At 41.0% G+C, this 14,787-nt stretch overlaps 1 protein-coding gene across 5 annotated transcripts in view; it reads left to right on the top strand.

Annotated features, from left to right (window-relative positions):
• The first annotated feature begins 236 nt into the window (after positions 1-236).
• FAM13B (family with sequence similarity 13 member B) overlaps positions 237-14,787 on the top strand; it is an 83,040-nt gene continuing 68,489 nt past the window's right edge. For 2 of the 5 annotated variants that reach the window (XM_042447212.1, XM_042447215.1), the window contains exon 1: positions 238-592. The gene's annotated coding sequence lies outside the window, so the exon portion shown is untranslated. Of the gene's footprint in view, positions 593-14,787 lie in introns of all 5 variants that reach the window. The other 3 variants (XM_042447213.1, XM_042447216.1, XM_042447214.1) reach the window with 2 other exon arrangements.

Raw genomic sequence — 14,787 nt, forward strand, 5'->3', positions numbered from 1 at the left:
TTATTATTATTATTATTATTATTATTATTATTATTATTATTATTATTATTAATCTCCCCCGAGAAACCAAGCTCTGCCCCCCGTTTTTTCTCCTGCGCATGCGCCGTCGCCACCACTACTGTGTGCGCATGCGCCCAGCGGCCTCCCTTTGCCTCCCGCCTCTTTCCTCCTCTCCCCTGAGATACGTCACTTCCTACATCGAAGGGAGGAGGGCCGAGGTGGGCGGGGCTAGCGCGCGTCACTTCCTCCCCGAGCCTGCCGCTTTTTTGCCGCTGCCACAGTCGAGGCGTCGTCTTCCTCGTCGGTCAGCGGAGGCGCTCGGTCCCTCTCCCTGCTGCTGCTCTTCCTCCTCCTCCTTCTCCTCCGCGCCCGCGGCGGGGTCTGTGTGTGTGTCCGGCCTCGAGGGGCGGGGCGGGGCCCGGGGCGGGACGGCAGTCCCACAGTTGTCTCCCTCCGCGGGGCCACCGGCAGCCCTGAAGAGGAGCCGAGCCAGGCCCAGGCGAGCCGGGCCCTCCGGCGGGAAGAAGGGCCGCAGGAACCTGCTGCTGTTGCTGCTGAAGCTGAGGGCCGAGGGGAGAGTCGCTCGGCAACGGTGAGGGAGCTGCCTCCGCGCATGCGCCTCAGGGCCCAGGATGGGAGACCAGGGAGAGGGAGCGGGGAAGCTGCCCTCCTTTTCCAGGACCTGCCCTACATTTGAGGCTCCAAAACGCCCTCCATTTTGAGAAGAGCCTGGGTTTGACGTTTACGTGGCTGTGTGTTTAGCTCTCGCCTTTTCCTTCCTGGCGGTAGGGACAGAGAATGACGGAGTTAGAAGGGACCCCAAGGGCCACCCAGCCCAAGCCCTTCTGCCGTGCAGGAACTCTCAATCAAAGCATCCCCATGGACAGATGTAGGGCTCTCCAGCCTCTGTTTCCAGACCTCCAACACCTGGCCACCCTGCCCATGTCTCCACAGCCTCGGCTCAACAGGGTTGTCACCTCTGGCCATCCTGGTCCGGCCCTCATTCCACACATTCATTGGGAGCTTGTGTGTATATATATATATATGTATGGGGAGTGGGAGAAGGTGGAGGTCAGAGAGAGAAGAGGACCAGTCCGAGGATTTATCTTCACATGAGTGGGTCTCCTCCTTTGGAGGTCTTTAAGCAGAGGCTGGATGGCCATCTTTCAGGGGTGCTTTGATTGAGAGTCCCTGCATGGCAGAATGGGGCTTATTTACATTTATTGTGGGGGGAGAGAGCGGGAGAAGGAAGGGAAGAGAACAAGATCAGTCCAGGGACTGATCCTCATAGAAGTCTGTTTTCAGCTTTTCTTGGGTCGCCTCCTCCATTTTGCAGTCTTCTGGTCCTCCTTTACGGTGAGGGCATCCTCCGACCCGGCTGATGTCTCCACATCCCCAGCTCAACAGGGTGATCAGAGGTCCTCCTTTTCTAGGACCCGGCCTACATTTCAGTCTTCTGTCCATGAGAAGTTCCAAAACGTCCTCCATTTTAAGCATGGCTAAGAAGCAGGGATTTCTGCAAGTGTTTTATAGCTTTTTGTTTTGTCCTCCATTTTGCCCGCTGTCCCTTTGCAGTGAGGACGTATCTGGTCCCCTGGGTGGGCTCCTCTTTCTTCCTCCTCTGGAGGTCTCTCTCTTCCGACACTCGCCTTTCCTCTGGCTGCCTTTGCAGATTGCTCCTCTGCAGTTGTTGTTATTAACATTTAGTTATAGAGCGCTGTAAAGTGTGCACAGCACTTTGCATAGTAAGGGTTGGAGGGAAAAAAGAATGAAAACCTGCCAAGTGGCGTACAGTCTAAAACAACAACATTACATGATTAAAATATCTCTAAAATAACACTAATTCGTATACAATAAAAACAGTGAATAGCAGATTAACAGTTGGTGGGTAGCGGAAGAGGAGGAGGCAGGCATTGCCTGGGTTGGAAAAACAGTGGGCTATTTCTTCCCACTTTCATTAATGTCCTTCCTATCTAAAGTTCAGAATACAGTGGGCCCTTGATATCTGCTAGGGCAGCGATGTCACAACTCTTGCCCTCCAGGTGTTTTGGACTTCAGCTCCCAGAAGCCTCGGCCACCTTGGCCAACAGTCTGGGTGCTGGGAGCTGAAGTCCAAAACACCTGGAGGGCAAGAGTTTTGACATCACTGTGCGAGGGTTTGGTTCTTGGACCTTCCATGGATGACTTTGATATTGATTTCTTACCCTCCTCTCCCCATGGATCTGTGTGCAACAACAATTAATAAACAACATCAGTTAAAAAGACATCAGTTAAAGCACACATCAGTTTCAAAGGACAAACGAGGTACACATGTTAAAACAACCCACATTTAAAATTCACAATTTAAAAATCATCTGGGTAAGCCTGCTGGAAGAGACTGATCTTTAATGTTGTTTTGAATTCAGACAGCATATTTAGCTGTTGAGTCCCTTCTGGCAGGTCATTCCGCAGTTTAAGGGCAGCTGAAGAGAAAGGCCTCTGGCTGACTGGAGTAAATATCCACCAGAGGATATAGGGCAGATTATATGGGAGGAGGCAATCCTGGACCCAAACCATGTAGGGCTTAAAAGTTAATTATCAACACTTTGTACCTTTCCCGGAAACTTGACTGGCAGCTAGTGGAGTCATTTTAATATTGGTGTAATATGATCACTTGAATGCCCAAGTAATCAACCTGGATGCCAAAATCCATGGATGCTCAATTCCCTTTATATATACAGTGGTGTAGTGAAATCCCTTATATAAAATGGGGAAATCAAGGTTTGTTGTTTGGAATTGATGTATTTTGGGGGTATTTTCAAGCCATGGATGATTGAATCTGTAGATATAAAAGGCCGACTGTACAGAGAAGGGGAGTCTGTTTGGAGTGGGTCGGTGTGCAAAAGGACCTTGTAGCACCTTTGAGATTAACCGAAAGAAGTTTGTAGCATGCTCTTTTTCAGACTTGAGCTTACTTCCTCAGATGCATGTTTGGAGTGGAGAATCCAGAAACAGACCTATATAAATTGGTTGTGTGTGAGAATGTCAATTGAAATTCAAAATTTGGGTATGGAGATGTGGTGGCAAGTTCAGTTTTAACAGTGGTCATGGTGGAATAAAGGCAGGAGGAAGGATGTTGCTTAATGTCAAGGAGAGTGCATAGCGTATGGATGAGTGAGTTGGGTCACCCTTGGGCTTTATGGAGTCTCTCGCAGCAATGACACCTTGTGGTATGAAAATGGCTGGTTCAGAATATAACAGGCTGGTATCTTCTTCTTAAATTTTTAAACAGAGGACGGCAGGCCATCTGTTAGTAGTGCTGTGATTGTGTCTTCCTGCATGGCAGCAGGTTGGGCTTGATGGCCCTTGGAGTCTCTTCCAACTTTGTGATTCTGTATTTAATTTGTGAACCTGCATTTAATTTGTAGGGTGTACGTTGCTTTAAAATGGCTACAGTAATGCTAACATATTCAAAGGTAGTCATATTGTCCAGATAACCAAGTACAATAACATCCAAAATCAACAAAATAGTGATACCTTTATCAGGCCCACCTATACATGATGCAAGCTTTTGAAGTAAAGTTAGTCCATGGTATTTTGGCTAAAGGTGTCTGTGGACATGGTAGTGTGCTCCTGAGAGGTATCAGAGGTACTGAGGGATGGTTATGGATAAATTAACAACCAGTGCCTCATAACTTGTTTTGCATTGCTTTATTTTGATGTTCCCATAACAACTGCTAATATTGGAAATAGAGACTAAATCAGTATTGATTGCCTTTTTCTTTCTGGAACCACGGGTCTGAGCTGGGAAGGACCAAGACTTCCCTATACCAACCCATCTAGCTCCAAGGCAAGGTTCATTGGACTGCTTGGGTGTAATTCAGACCAGGTGTTAACAAACAGAGAGCAGGTGCATTTCAGAAAGGTTTCCTAAAAACAAAACTCCTGCATGACTCACTGAAGTTACCGGTAAGTCACATATTACAGAAATAAAAGCACCCAGTCTCATGGGTCTCTTCTCAATCCAATCTGCTGGAAAATGTGCACATATTACAGTTTGGCCAGTGTGTTCTCAAGACCATATTTCTGTGAAATTGAAAGTTTCATGGGAACGTCTGTGGAGTTTGTCCTTGAGATCAGGCTTGGCTATGGATTTCTTTATTTGTGTGAGACAAGAGTGAAGTGCAGTAGGCTTAGTCAGTACAATGCAAGAATGTTTGCCTCTAAAGCACATTCCAGAAACCACTACAGCATTCAGCAATGCTGTGGCAGGTGTACAAAGACATTAGTAGAAGAACTGATGCAGAATTTGTAACTTGAATGAAGTTGCTAGGGGAGGGGGGATTTGGCCGTCAATATAATTACTACCTTTTGTGGTATTATTGTTCCTTTCTGTCCAAGTAAGTTCATCCAGGTTTTGGGTTTTTGTCATTTTCCATGCCCAGTTAAATTAGACGAAAGAGTAGGATAGCTCCATACTTTAGGCTGAATCCTTGGCCTGTTACAGACAGGCCAAAATAAAGCTGCTTTGAGTCACTTTGGAGGAATCGTATTTCAATGATGCATGTGTTCCAAAAGTCCAAAAGCCGCACCAAAGCTACACTCCAGTCCTTAGAACTGGAGTGTGCCTTTGGTGCGGCTTTTGGACTCTTAGGACGCACGCATCATTGAAATAGCATACCTCCAAAGTGACTCGAAGCAGCTTTATTTTGGCCTGTCTGTAACAGGCCCTTGAATGGTCAACTTTTAAAGGAGTATTTGTAGAGGACTATACTGGGGGAAGATGATTTTCCTACACTCTGCTTTCAGCAGCAGTTGTGCCATCCGTTTGAAAATGCAGCAGGAGGAGGATGTAGGCAAAGTGGTGGACAACCTGGAAATTTGTTGGAGGAAATTTCCATGCGTCAGTCATAATTGAATCTCTGGAGCTTGTGGAAGCCTTCTGTTCCTGGAAGGTAATTTTTGGATTTAACCCAGTGTGTTACAGATACTTTAGTATGGGTGCAAACTGTTATCTAAGTGTTTCTAGCAGCAGACACAGAGTTTGGATGCCAAGATTCAGGAAAATCTGCCCAAACTGGGGCTACATGTTCCTAGACAAGGCCATCATCACTAGTCTTGTACTCAGATTCTGCTGACATCTTTTGTATTTTGTATTCCCATAGACATCTTGTTGCCCACTGTGTAATCAACATCCTTGGCCGTAGGCTGTCACTCTTTCTACATCCTTATGAGGGAGTAGTGGACATTATGCCTCTGTAAATGCTAGCCTGGTGCCCCTTCCATAGTATGCTTACTATGAGGCAGAGGGTGGGCAGCTAAAGACAGCAATAGTTAGCAGTAGGAGAGGATGGGAGAGTCTCTGTATCCATATATTTCCTCAGTCCAACACAGAGTAGATAAGCAAAGGGTGATGTGGCTGTTGCAGCTGTTACTTTTGCTTCCTTGTAATGCATGTTGGGCATGGGGGGGGGGAAATGTACTGGTGACAACGTAGAAAGCTGCTGCTGCTTCTGTCATTTAGCACTTGCTTTGTCATCATTTTTAATAAAAGGGTTTTTTTTTTAAAGAGAACTAAAGGGATTCTTGCACCAGTCATGAGTGCCTGTGAGAACCTCAGTTCCCTTGGTGCCATGTAGCAATGCTAGACATGTCCCAAGATGCAAATATATTGGTGTTCAAAGATGTAGGAATGTCATCTGCAGTTGAAATATTTTTCCATTGGCATAATAACATGTACCTCCAGCAATTGTGTCTGCTATATGAAGTGTGAAGTTGCCTGTAGTTACTTGCCCAAACCCCACCTACAACGCTTCATAGTTGAGTGGGTTTTTGACCCTGGATTTAACATCTAAAATCAATTCTCTAACCATACCAAGTTCTATTAATTCTGATTCTTAATTAATTAAAATAATATTTAAAATCCTTGCCATCTATTGTGTCTCTTTAAAAATAACCTCCCTTAAAACGAAATCAGAATTTAATACAAACATACTTGTAAAAAGTAATACGGAAAATGCCAGGAACAATAGCTTGTGATGCAAGAAAGAGGCTGTAAAGGCCAAATAGCACAAGCACAGAATTGTTGATGCGGTCAGACAAAGGACAGAACATTTCATATATTCTTCAAATTGCTTTTGGCTTGCCTTAAAAGGGTGCTTGTGTTAATGGAAACTAATTCAAGTGAGTAGTTTGGGCAGGTCTGTAGAGGGGCATTTTGCAAAATTTATTGTAAAAGTAGAGAACCTTCTAGTTCATTTCAAAAACTCTTAATGTTTTAAACTAGGAAAAACTGTGGAAACACAAATGGATAAAGATCACATAATTATAATTCCATTGTTCATACTTCTATTCAAATATATTTTAATTCCCTTAAAAGTTTGCATAGCATACGTTGCCAGAACAATTAAAATTGGTAAAAGCTGTGGTGCAGCTTAATTTAAGTAGTAATAACTTTTGTGTTTTTCATGTTGACATGAGTCATGCACGATCAGATACTAAGTGCTGACTGGTCTGCATTATAAACTTTTTTTGTGGTAGATGGTTGTCAAAGCTTGGAGGAGTTATTGTTTTGCACAACTCCTAGAATCCCCCAGCCATTATGGGAAAGAGGTAGATTTTGCTTTCAGCCAACTTTAGAGATAATTATCTTACTGTGAGGAAGAAAATGGGGGGGGGCAGAAATTTGTTATGAACTTAAAAAGACAAAGGACGTTCTTATACAGAATTGGTTAAGAGTGGCAATAATTGTATGTTTTCTTCAAAAAATTATTTGAAATTCTACAAACAGTGCTTTCCTGTGATAATAGTCGACAAACATAGTATTTCTTCCATCTGAAAAACAAGACTGTTGTCGTATTATTTTACAAATTAGTGACATTTCAGTACACTCCTAAGTACTATTTCAACTCGCCTGCCAAAACAATGCCAGATCAGGGAGAATGCTAGTTAGAGTGACAGCACTGGATATTGCTTTAACCAGTTGAGTATATTCCTATATATATATATGGAAATAATCACTTTGTATTGGTCTGCAAATTGTATACATTTAACACTTTGAAAAATTCACCATGTTTATACAGTGGGCTTTTGTTATCCATGGGGGTTTGGTTCCAGGATCCCCTGTGGATACCAAAAGTCATGGATGCTCAAGTCTCATTAAATACAATGGCATAGTAAAATGGTGTCTCTTAAATAAAAAGACAAAATCAAGGTTTGCTGTTTGAAATGTAAACTTTTTTAAAAAATATTTTCAATCTATGGATGCTTGAGTCCACAGGTAAAGAATCCGTGGATATGGAGGGCCAACTGTAAGTTACTGTTTCATGCCATACTAATTTGGCAGTATAGTTTGTTCACATGGGGAACATCAGTCTCCAAATCTGAAAATTACCATGGTGCATTGCACTACAACTGGTATAAGTTTAGTACTCTCTTTGGGGCAAAAAAAGATTGCAGTGGTTACCTACGTTGCTGCACTTCTTATTTGGAAAGGAATTTCATATTTACAGTGTGCTGTGTTGACTTTGAATTCTACAGCTGTCTGTTTTCTTTTCTCTCTCCTCAGTAATATAAAGTGAATGTGTTTTTTGTGATGTTCACTTTTAGAGAAGTTCTGCTGCAGCCTTAGTTCCTTTCCTCTCTGTTTACTGGTACAGTGGTGCCTCGGGTTACGAAATTAATTCGTAACGCGGCCGCTTTCGTAACCCGAAAAGCCTTCGTAAGCCGAATTGCCATAGGCGCTAATGGGGAAAAGCCGCGATTCCGTGCGAAAAAGCCGAAAAAAGCACCAAAAGTTTTTTCGTAACCCGAAAAAACATTCGTAACCCGAAACAATAATTCCCTATGGGATTTTTTCGTATCCCGAAAATTTCGTAACCTGGGTATTTCGTATCCCGAGGTACCACTGTACTTCCCCGACTTTTGTGTAATGATCATATCTCTGTGTGTGTGTGTGTGTGTGTATATATATATATATATATATAGCCCCTTTCCAAGACTGGGGGAGGGATGCTACTCGCCATTTTGCTATGGTCAGAGGCCTTTTTCAGAGGTGTGAGGGGTGGATAACCTATTTTAATCCTGGTCAGGACTTTTTCCCCCCAAGCAGCATCTCTTCTGAAAACATCTCCTCATGTGTTTTAGGTGTCAGCATTCAGAATCATAGAGTTGAAAGAGACCACAAGAGCCATCCAGTCCAACCCCCTGTCATGCAGGAAATCTAAATCAAAGCAAAGGCCCTATGAGACTAGCTCTAGAACAGCTCATGAAATATGCTGTAGTTATCAGAGAGCCATCCATCTGAGGAGTCTTCTACACGAATCCATTCTTGAAACAGTCACACTACCAAAAATTAAATGGGAACTTGCTGCTTTCAAAGCTGCCATCACCACACCTCCTCTCAACCATGCGACTGGGACTGCTGTCCCCATCGTGCTTTCTTCCTGACTTTTCCTCTCTTAACATTGCTTCCCTGCCTTACACCCTATCCAGCATGCCTTTAGGTGTCTTTTTTTAAATTCCCCACTTTTCCCATGCAATTTCGTGATTGAAGTAAAAAGAATGAAAGGAAAAGGGTTCAAAAATAAAAATAAAGGTAATCAGGAATAGTGAGAGGGAAGGGAACCAAGGAAGGAGTGGACACTGACACCATATGATTTGAAATTGCGCATTTCCCTGGGAGTGATGTTTCACACCTGGGAACTTGCATGCTTGCCAGGTCATTGATGAGTTTTCCCCATCAATGAAAAAGGACAGGTTGGGAACAGCTCAGCTATGGGTCAAGGTAGTGTCATGAGATGAGTATGGCCAATGCCGCTTCTTTCTTGGTGTAATCGTGGTTTAAAAGCTGTGTGTAATAGTGTTCTGAAACTGGCAATAAGGCCTTGGAATAGATGGGTAGGAGGCATTAAATGATCCTGAATTGACTGATAAGCCCCCCCAGCCCCCAGCCCCCAATATACTTTGGCCCCTCAGAGAGGGCAAATATGGCTCCTTGACATTTGCCTAGCCCTACACATGGCATTTGAACACCTTGGTCTTTTCCCAAACATACTAATTCATTTGCTGTTAATGCTCGGTCTCATCTCTATTTTTTCACTCTCTTTTCTATCCTTGGGTGGTCAATATGGTGAATTCCTGGTTTTCTGTCTTGTCCTGGTGAACTAAAGGTGCCAAAAGCCAAGTTGTACTTGTTCCTGAAGAATTCTTAATTTATCAAGATATTTATTGGTAAAAATTGCACAGCTAAATTCTCCTGGACAGGAATATATACTGCTTCGCTCAGTAGTGAGTCATGTTCTGATGGTATGTCTATGCTCTGATGGTAAGTTTTGTGTTTGGCACAAAGTGCTCTGTTTGCTTGATTAGAATAGTTGTGAAGTGTTGAAACATTCCTTAGGAAGAAGGTGGAAATAATAGAATGTCCATAACTGGAGAACACAGCCATGTTTGGAGTATTATTATTATTACTGTATTAACTTTTTAAAAATATTTTTACCTTTGTGCTTGGATAATTGAAGCTAAATGAAAAAGCTTATAAAAACTTGTTACTTAGTGGAAACTGGGGGTGGCGGTGACATAATGCATTGAGGTTTGGCTCAGAAGGATGATTTTAATAGGTGATGCTATCTGTTGAAATTATAACCGCTAACTCACCAGTAATGGTCAGGTCAGGCAAGTAATTTTATTATTCATCCTCAGTCAGTTGTTTTAAGTTTCATTAGAAAAACTGGAATGCAAAATCACAATCTCTTCCATTAATGCTAGTTATAAAATAAATCCTGAATAACTTGAATCTCATACAATTTCTTCATATAAACTGAGATACTGCTTTTCCTCCTCCCCAGCTGAAGGCAATCCTGTTGTTTCCAGTGAGCAGCTAGATTTTAATACATGGGCTTTCATCCTTAAAGTGCTAGTTTTGAGTAGAAGCAGAGTTTCCACAATAGGTATATTTCCAGGTATTAGTAATAAAACCAATAGCCAAGTATCCCTGTTCAGTCTCTCAAATAAGTTTGCTTGAAACCAGAATGTTAGCTCATTTATTACTTGTTCATTTATTAGCTAGGACAAATATTTTTTCTACACAAGTACTACAAATACAAGATTTAATTAATACATAATTGATACTTGCATTATACTATCTGTCGATTGTCAGTGGCTTAAATATTAAGCTGAGAAAGATTGTTTCTGTGTGTGTGCGTGCGTGAGAGAAACATTGGTACAAATGAACCCTATCTCTGTTTCACGTTTGTTTGAAAATGCTTTCTATTTCATTAGAGGAAAAATCTTATCTTTTGTGTCAAGTTCCAACTTGAGTTACAGTTAGCCACCCACTTTTCCAGTCTTTTTTGTGATAAGAATGATTCTTGCAAGCACAACTTGTATGAACAGATTTTCCTACAAGACATATATTTTGTTGCTTAATAAGAAATGGGTTAACAAACATGCCCATTTCAAAGCATAATAACACATACTGCCTAGTAGTCAGTTGTACTTCTCTAATACGAACAAGCCAACTGTAGCTACCCTCATGTCACCACCCAAGGAGAGAATAAAAATGCCTGAATCTTGACTCCGTTTATAGCAACCGGCGCTGCTATAGCACTCCCTCAAAAGACAATCAAATTCTAAAGAAGGAGAACGTGGTATAAACTGAGATCCAGAAATGTGTGTTCTGTGTGGTAATTATTCTTGATTGTCCAGTCTACCAGCCTATAAAATAAAAACCTTCAATATGGAATATGAACTTGTGATTATGACAAAATATATGTGATGCCAAAGGTAGGTGAATGGGAATAATAATTGTGAAAGGAAGGCTTAATGGTTTATTTATTTATTTGCAGCAGAGAATCTGAACTTTCTGTACTGTTGAAATAAGTGTGTTGATATTGAGACAGGTGATTTTTCAAAAGAAGCACTAACAATTTATCTAAATTTTATAAAAGTGATATTTTAATTGTATTGTTGGCAAGGTTTGTGATGTTGAAATAAGAAGTTATTGTATGTTACTAAGGTAGAAATTTTGGGTGTTGAAGTTTGATTATGATATGGAAATATCTTTTAAAATGGTTATTTAAGAATTGTGAACATTTGCTGTGTAAATGTTTACAAACCCATTGCCTTTTTTCTGTTAGCTATGTTTTACTAGAAGAGTATATGTAGAATTTTGGCTGTTGTCTCATCAAACACAACTCCAGAATCATTTTGCAAAATACTGTTTTTACTCAGCATTTTCATATATAGTAATGCCACTAGGATTTTAAACTTCATTTTAACCAGATTCAAGTTTGTTGCATTTTTATGTTTATTTGGACAGTAACTTCATTAAGAAATTGACTAGAGTGCATGACTTGAATTCTTAGGAAAAACTTTTGCAGTTATTGGCAGCAAGGAACAAAAAGAAGCTCCGATCTCTAATTTTCTTATTACTCAAAGTACCTGAGCAATAGTGAAATGGCTAGTATAGAAATAAAGTTTATAGGAAACTTGTATGAAAGCTGTGCCCTGCAGAGGGTGCTCTTAAACATGAAAATTATCTTGGTTATTATTTTGAAAACATGATTCCAGCAGTTACTAATGCATGTATATTTAGAAATAAAGCTTTAGAGGGAATTAGAGTTTGGAATACTTTAGTTATCATCCTCTAGCATGTTCCATTTCAGGAACTCTGTAGCCTTTCAAATGCCTTAAAGTCCATGTTTACTAAAGTACAATGGACTTTGAAAAAGTAATAAATGAGATAGATGGCTTAACACTTTAAGTTGTGGGTGTGGTTCCTGCCAGTTTTGTTTTCGCTACTTTCCCTTCTTCTCAGTCCTGTACATTTTTCTTCCTCTTCACTGCAGGACTTTTAAATGTAAGTAAGAACCTCGCTGTAGTAATTACCCGATTGGTTAATTGTGGAATTCTTTGGATGTAGAGTTGGAATTTTCTCTAACAAATTTATATATACTGACCTCCAGTGCTCTGGCTGCAATCCTAAAGGCCCTTCCTGGGGAATAAGTATAATCAAACTCAGTGGGATTTTCTTCCAGATAAATATCCATAAATTGTGCTATAAGCGTTTGTAATTAGAATTCATATTTTCTCATTCCTTCCCCAGTCATTAGGATGGCATATGCATTAATGATAAAATAGGATATTTTGTGAGGTATTCTGAACTGGAAGAAATAATCCTTTGAGCAAGTATCAGTATGTTTGCTTTTTTTATATTGATGGAGAAAACAAATTTCAAATACTACCTAAAAATTATTCTGTTTTTAATATATATTGTTTTTCAGGATACTGATTTATCATATTTCATAAGCTTACTGATTTAGTTACTTTCTTCCTACTCAAATACTTTGACATTTTATCAACTTACCATTTCATGAGACAGCTGCAGATTAATTTGTGACCAAATACATAGTTATAAATAGATTGGCTGTTGCACAACATTGAACAACCCTTGTATGTTATTTATTAGCTGATAGAAGTGAGCTAGAAAGTTTGTTATTGTGAAGGTCATTGTTTATGAGATAAGACTTGTTCCTCTGTCTAGAAGGTGTTATTGGTTACTGTTAAGTTTGCTCTTGGTATTCTTGTGACTTTAGGGAGGGGAAAATATTGCCAACCTTGTTAGTTGTAGCACAGTATCTTCAATTTTTTAGGAATGTCCATGATATATTGCTTGTTTAATAGATAACTGCAGCTTTGCTTATGATTTCTGTCTGACTGTGAGTGTTTTTATTTCAAAACATGAATTTCTTTTCCTCCTTCTCCTATATATACTGTATAGGGTCCCTGAAAGGCACCTTTTAGTTGATGGGTAAAGTTGCAACTTATACTGATGTACAAGGGGGCAAGAACCACTGAATTCAGTGGATCCAATAAAAAATTCACCAGTGATGCTTCTATTGGCCAACCAGAACGCACAATATATGTGTTGCAAGTGTTAGAAGCTTCACTGGCTTCTTCATCAGGCAAAGTGTTACAAACCAAACAGGAGGAAAAAAACTGAAGGTGTTAGTCACAGGCCTGCATTTTGCTGTTACTCTTCTTAGTTAAGATGGTGTGGTGGGGCATATCTTGTAGGCTGGCCCTCCTCCTCCTGGCAGTGTAGCGACTGAATTCAGTGGAGTTTACTTCTATAGTATAATACTACCCAGAAAGTTTTCAAACAAGTGCTTCTCATTATGGCAAAGCAGTATATAACATGTTATGTAAAAGAGAAAGGTCCATAGAAAATTATTTTTTGTCCCTTTTACTGTCCATGCCCTGAAGGTAGAGGTATCCCATTTAGGGAAGGCTGCACTGAGGAGGGAGAGAATCAGTCCTCCTCCCTCCCTTCTGTTTAGCATGTTTTCTTAATGGTTGGCTTTGTTGTCATTGTGTCCCTTCATTTCTGACTTGTAATGCCCCTAAGGCAGTGTTTCTCAATTATTTTCTATCATGCCCCCCCTAGGAGGAAGAAAACATTTCGTGCCCCCGCGCGACTGTAAATAGTATCATTTGTCTATAAAATTGTTATAAGTATACCGCTGCATAACACTGTATCCTGAGCCTCACGCCCCCCTTTACGGAGCCTCGCCCCCCCTGGGGGGCCCGCCCCACTATTTGAGAAGTACTGCCCTAAGGTGACCCTCCTTTGCCTTTCTCTAAGGCTAACAAAGTGTGACTTGCCCCAAGTCACCCTTTTCATGGCTGAGCACAGATTCCAATTGTAGTCTCCAGAGTTGTAGTCCAACCCTCAAACCACTACACTAAATTACTCAGAAACAAATGCAAAGGTGTCTTTGGTAAATGGAGAGGGATGTTGAAGAGAGACTTGGAGATGTGACTTAAGTGGGCTGAAAGAGCCCTCATTAATGACTGTTTGCTGTCAGTTTTCTTTAAGGCTGTCAGCTGTGCTCCCTGAACCAGTTTCCACAGCGTGTGAGATCTCCTTAAATAACAAAAGAGAGTTACTTGTGTCATGAAACATGTTTCTGCTTTCTCCCCTCCCCAACTGTGTTGTAGATTGCTTTATTTCATAGAATTCAGTCAGTAGTGTCACTGAGCCACTTGCTCTTTGCATAGATCAGCCCAATATTTATCACATAGAGAAGATTGGTGACACTGGTGTTGGTTTATGCAGAGAATCTTCCTTTCTTAGGAAATACCCAATGTAAGTCAGTTTAACCTCAAATCAATAATGAGACAATGCTATAGAATATAGAGGGAGACATTTTTTGGAAGCACATGTTACAAACATCTGAATAAATAATAGTAACTTGACATTCATATTATAGCTACAATATTTTCTGGTCTCTTGCATGTTGGGCTTTAAAAAGGCTGATGGGGATTAAGGCCTCTTCCTTCTGGTCCTAAGTTAGGTAGGGATAGTGTAATACCTACTCCTATGAGGTCATAGAATTACAGCCTGTATGTGTATGTATCCTGTAAATCAGTGGGAATATGTATCCTATAAGTTCATGAGAAGAATAAAAATGAGAGCAAGTAATCTAGTTTCCATCCTGGTCACCATTGAGGGATGAGTGGATAGGAACCATTCCCAACCCCCAAGTATTAGTGAACTCTGGTAAGGTATATGTTTTCTACTCTCCTGCCATTTCTCAGATGGCAGTCAACCTCTGCAGCTTCACAGTGGAGATTACTGCACTACATTCTTATAGTGCTGCTATTCTACTTGCTTCCTGTTGCATTCTAGGATTTGCAGTTTAAGGAGGGGCATTTAGAATTCTCAACCAGAGAGCCTTAGGGCCTCAGTGAACTACAAACATCAGAATGCAACAGAAGGCAGCCAGAGCAGTAAAAGTGGAAAAG

This window comes from Sceloporus undulatus, chromosome 2 (assembly GCF_019175285.1).
Source record: "Sceloporus undulatus isolate JIND9_A2432 ecotype Alabama chromosome 2, SceUnd_v1.1, whole genome shotgun sequence".
In the NCBI taxonomy this organism is placed as follows: Eukaryota; Metazoa; Chordata; class Lepidosauria; order Squamata; family Phrynosomatidae; genus Sceloporus; species Sceloporus undulatus.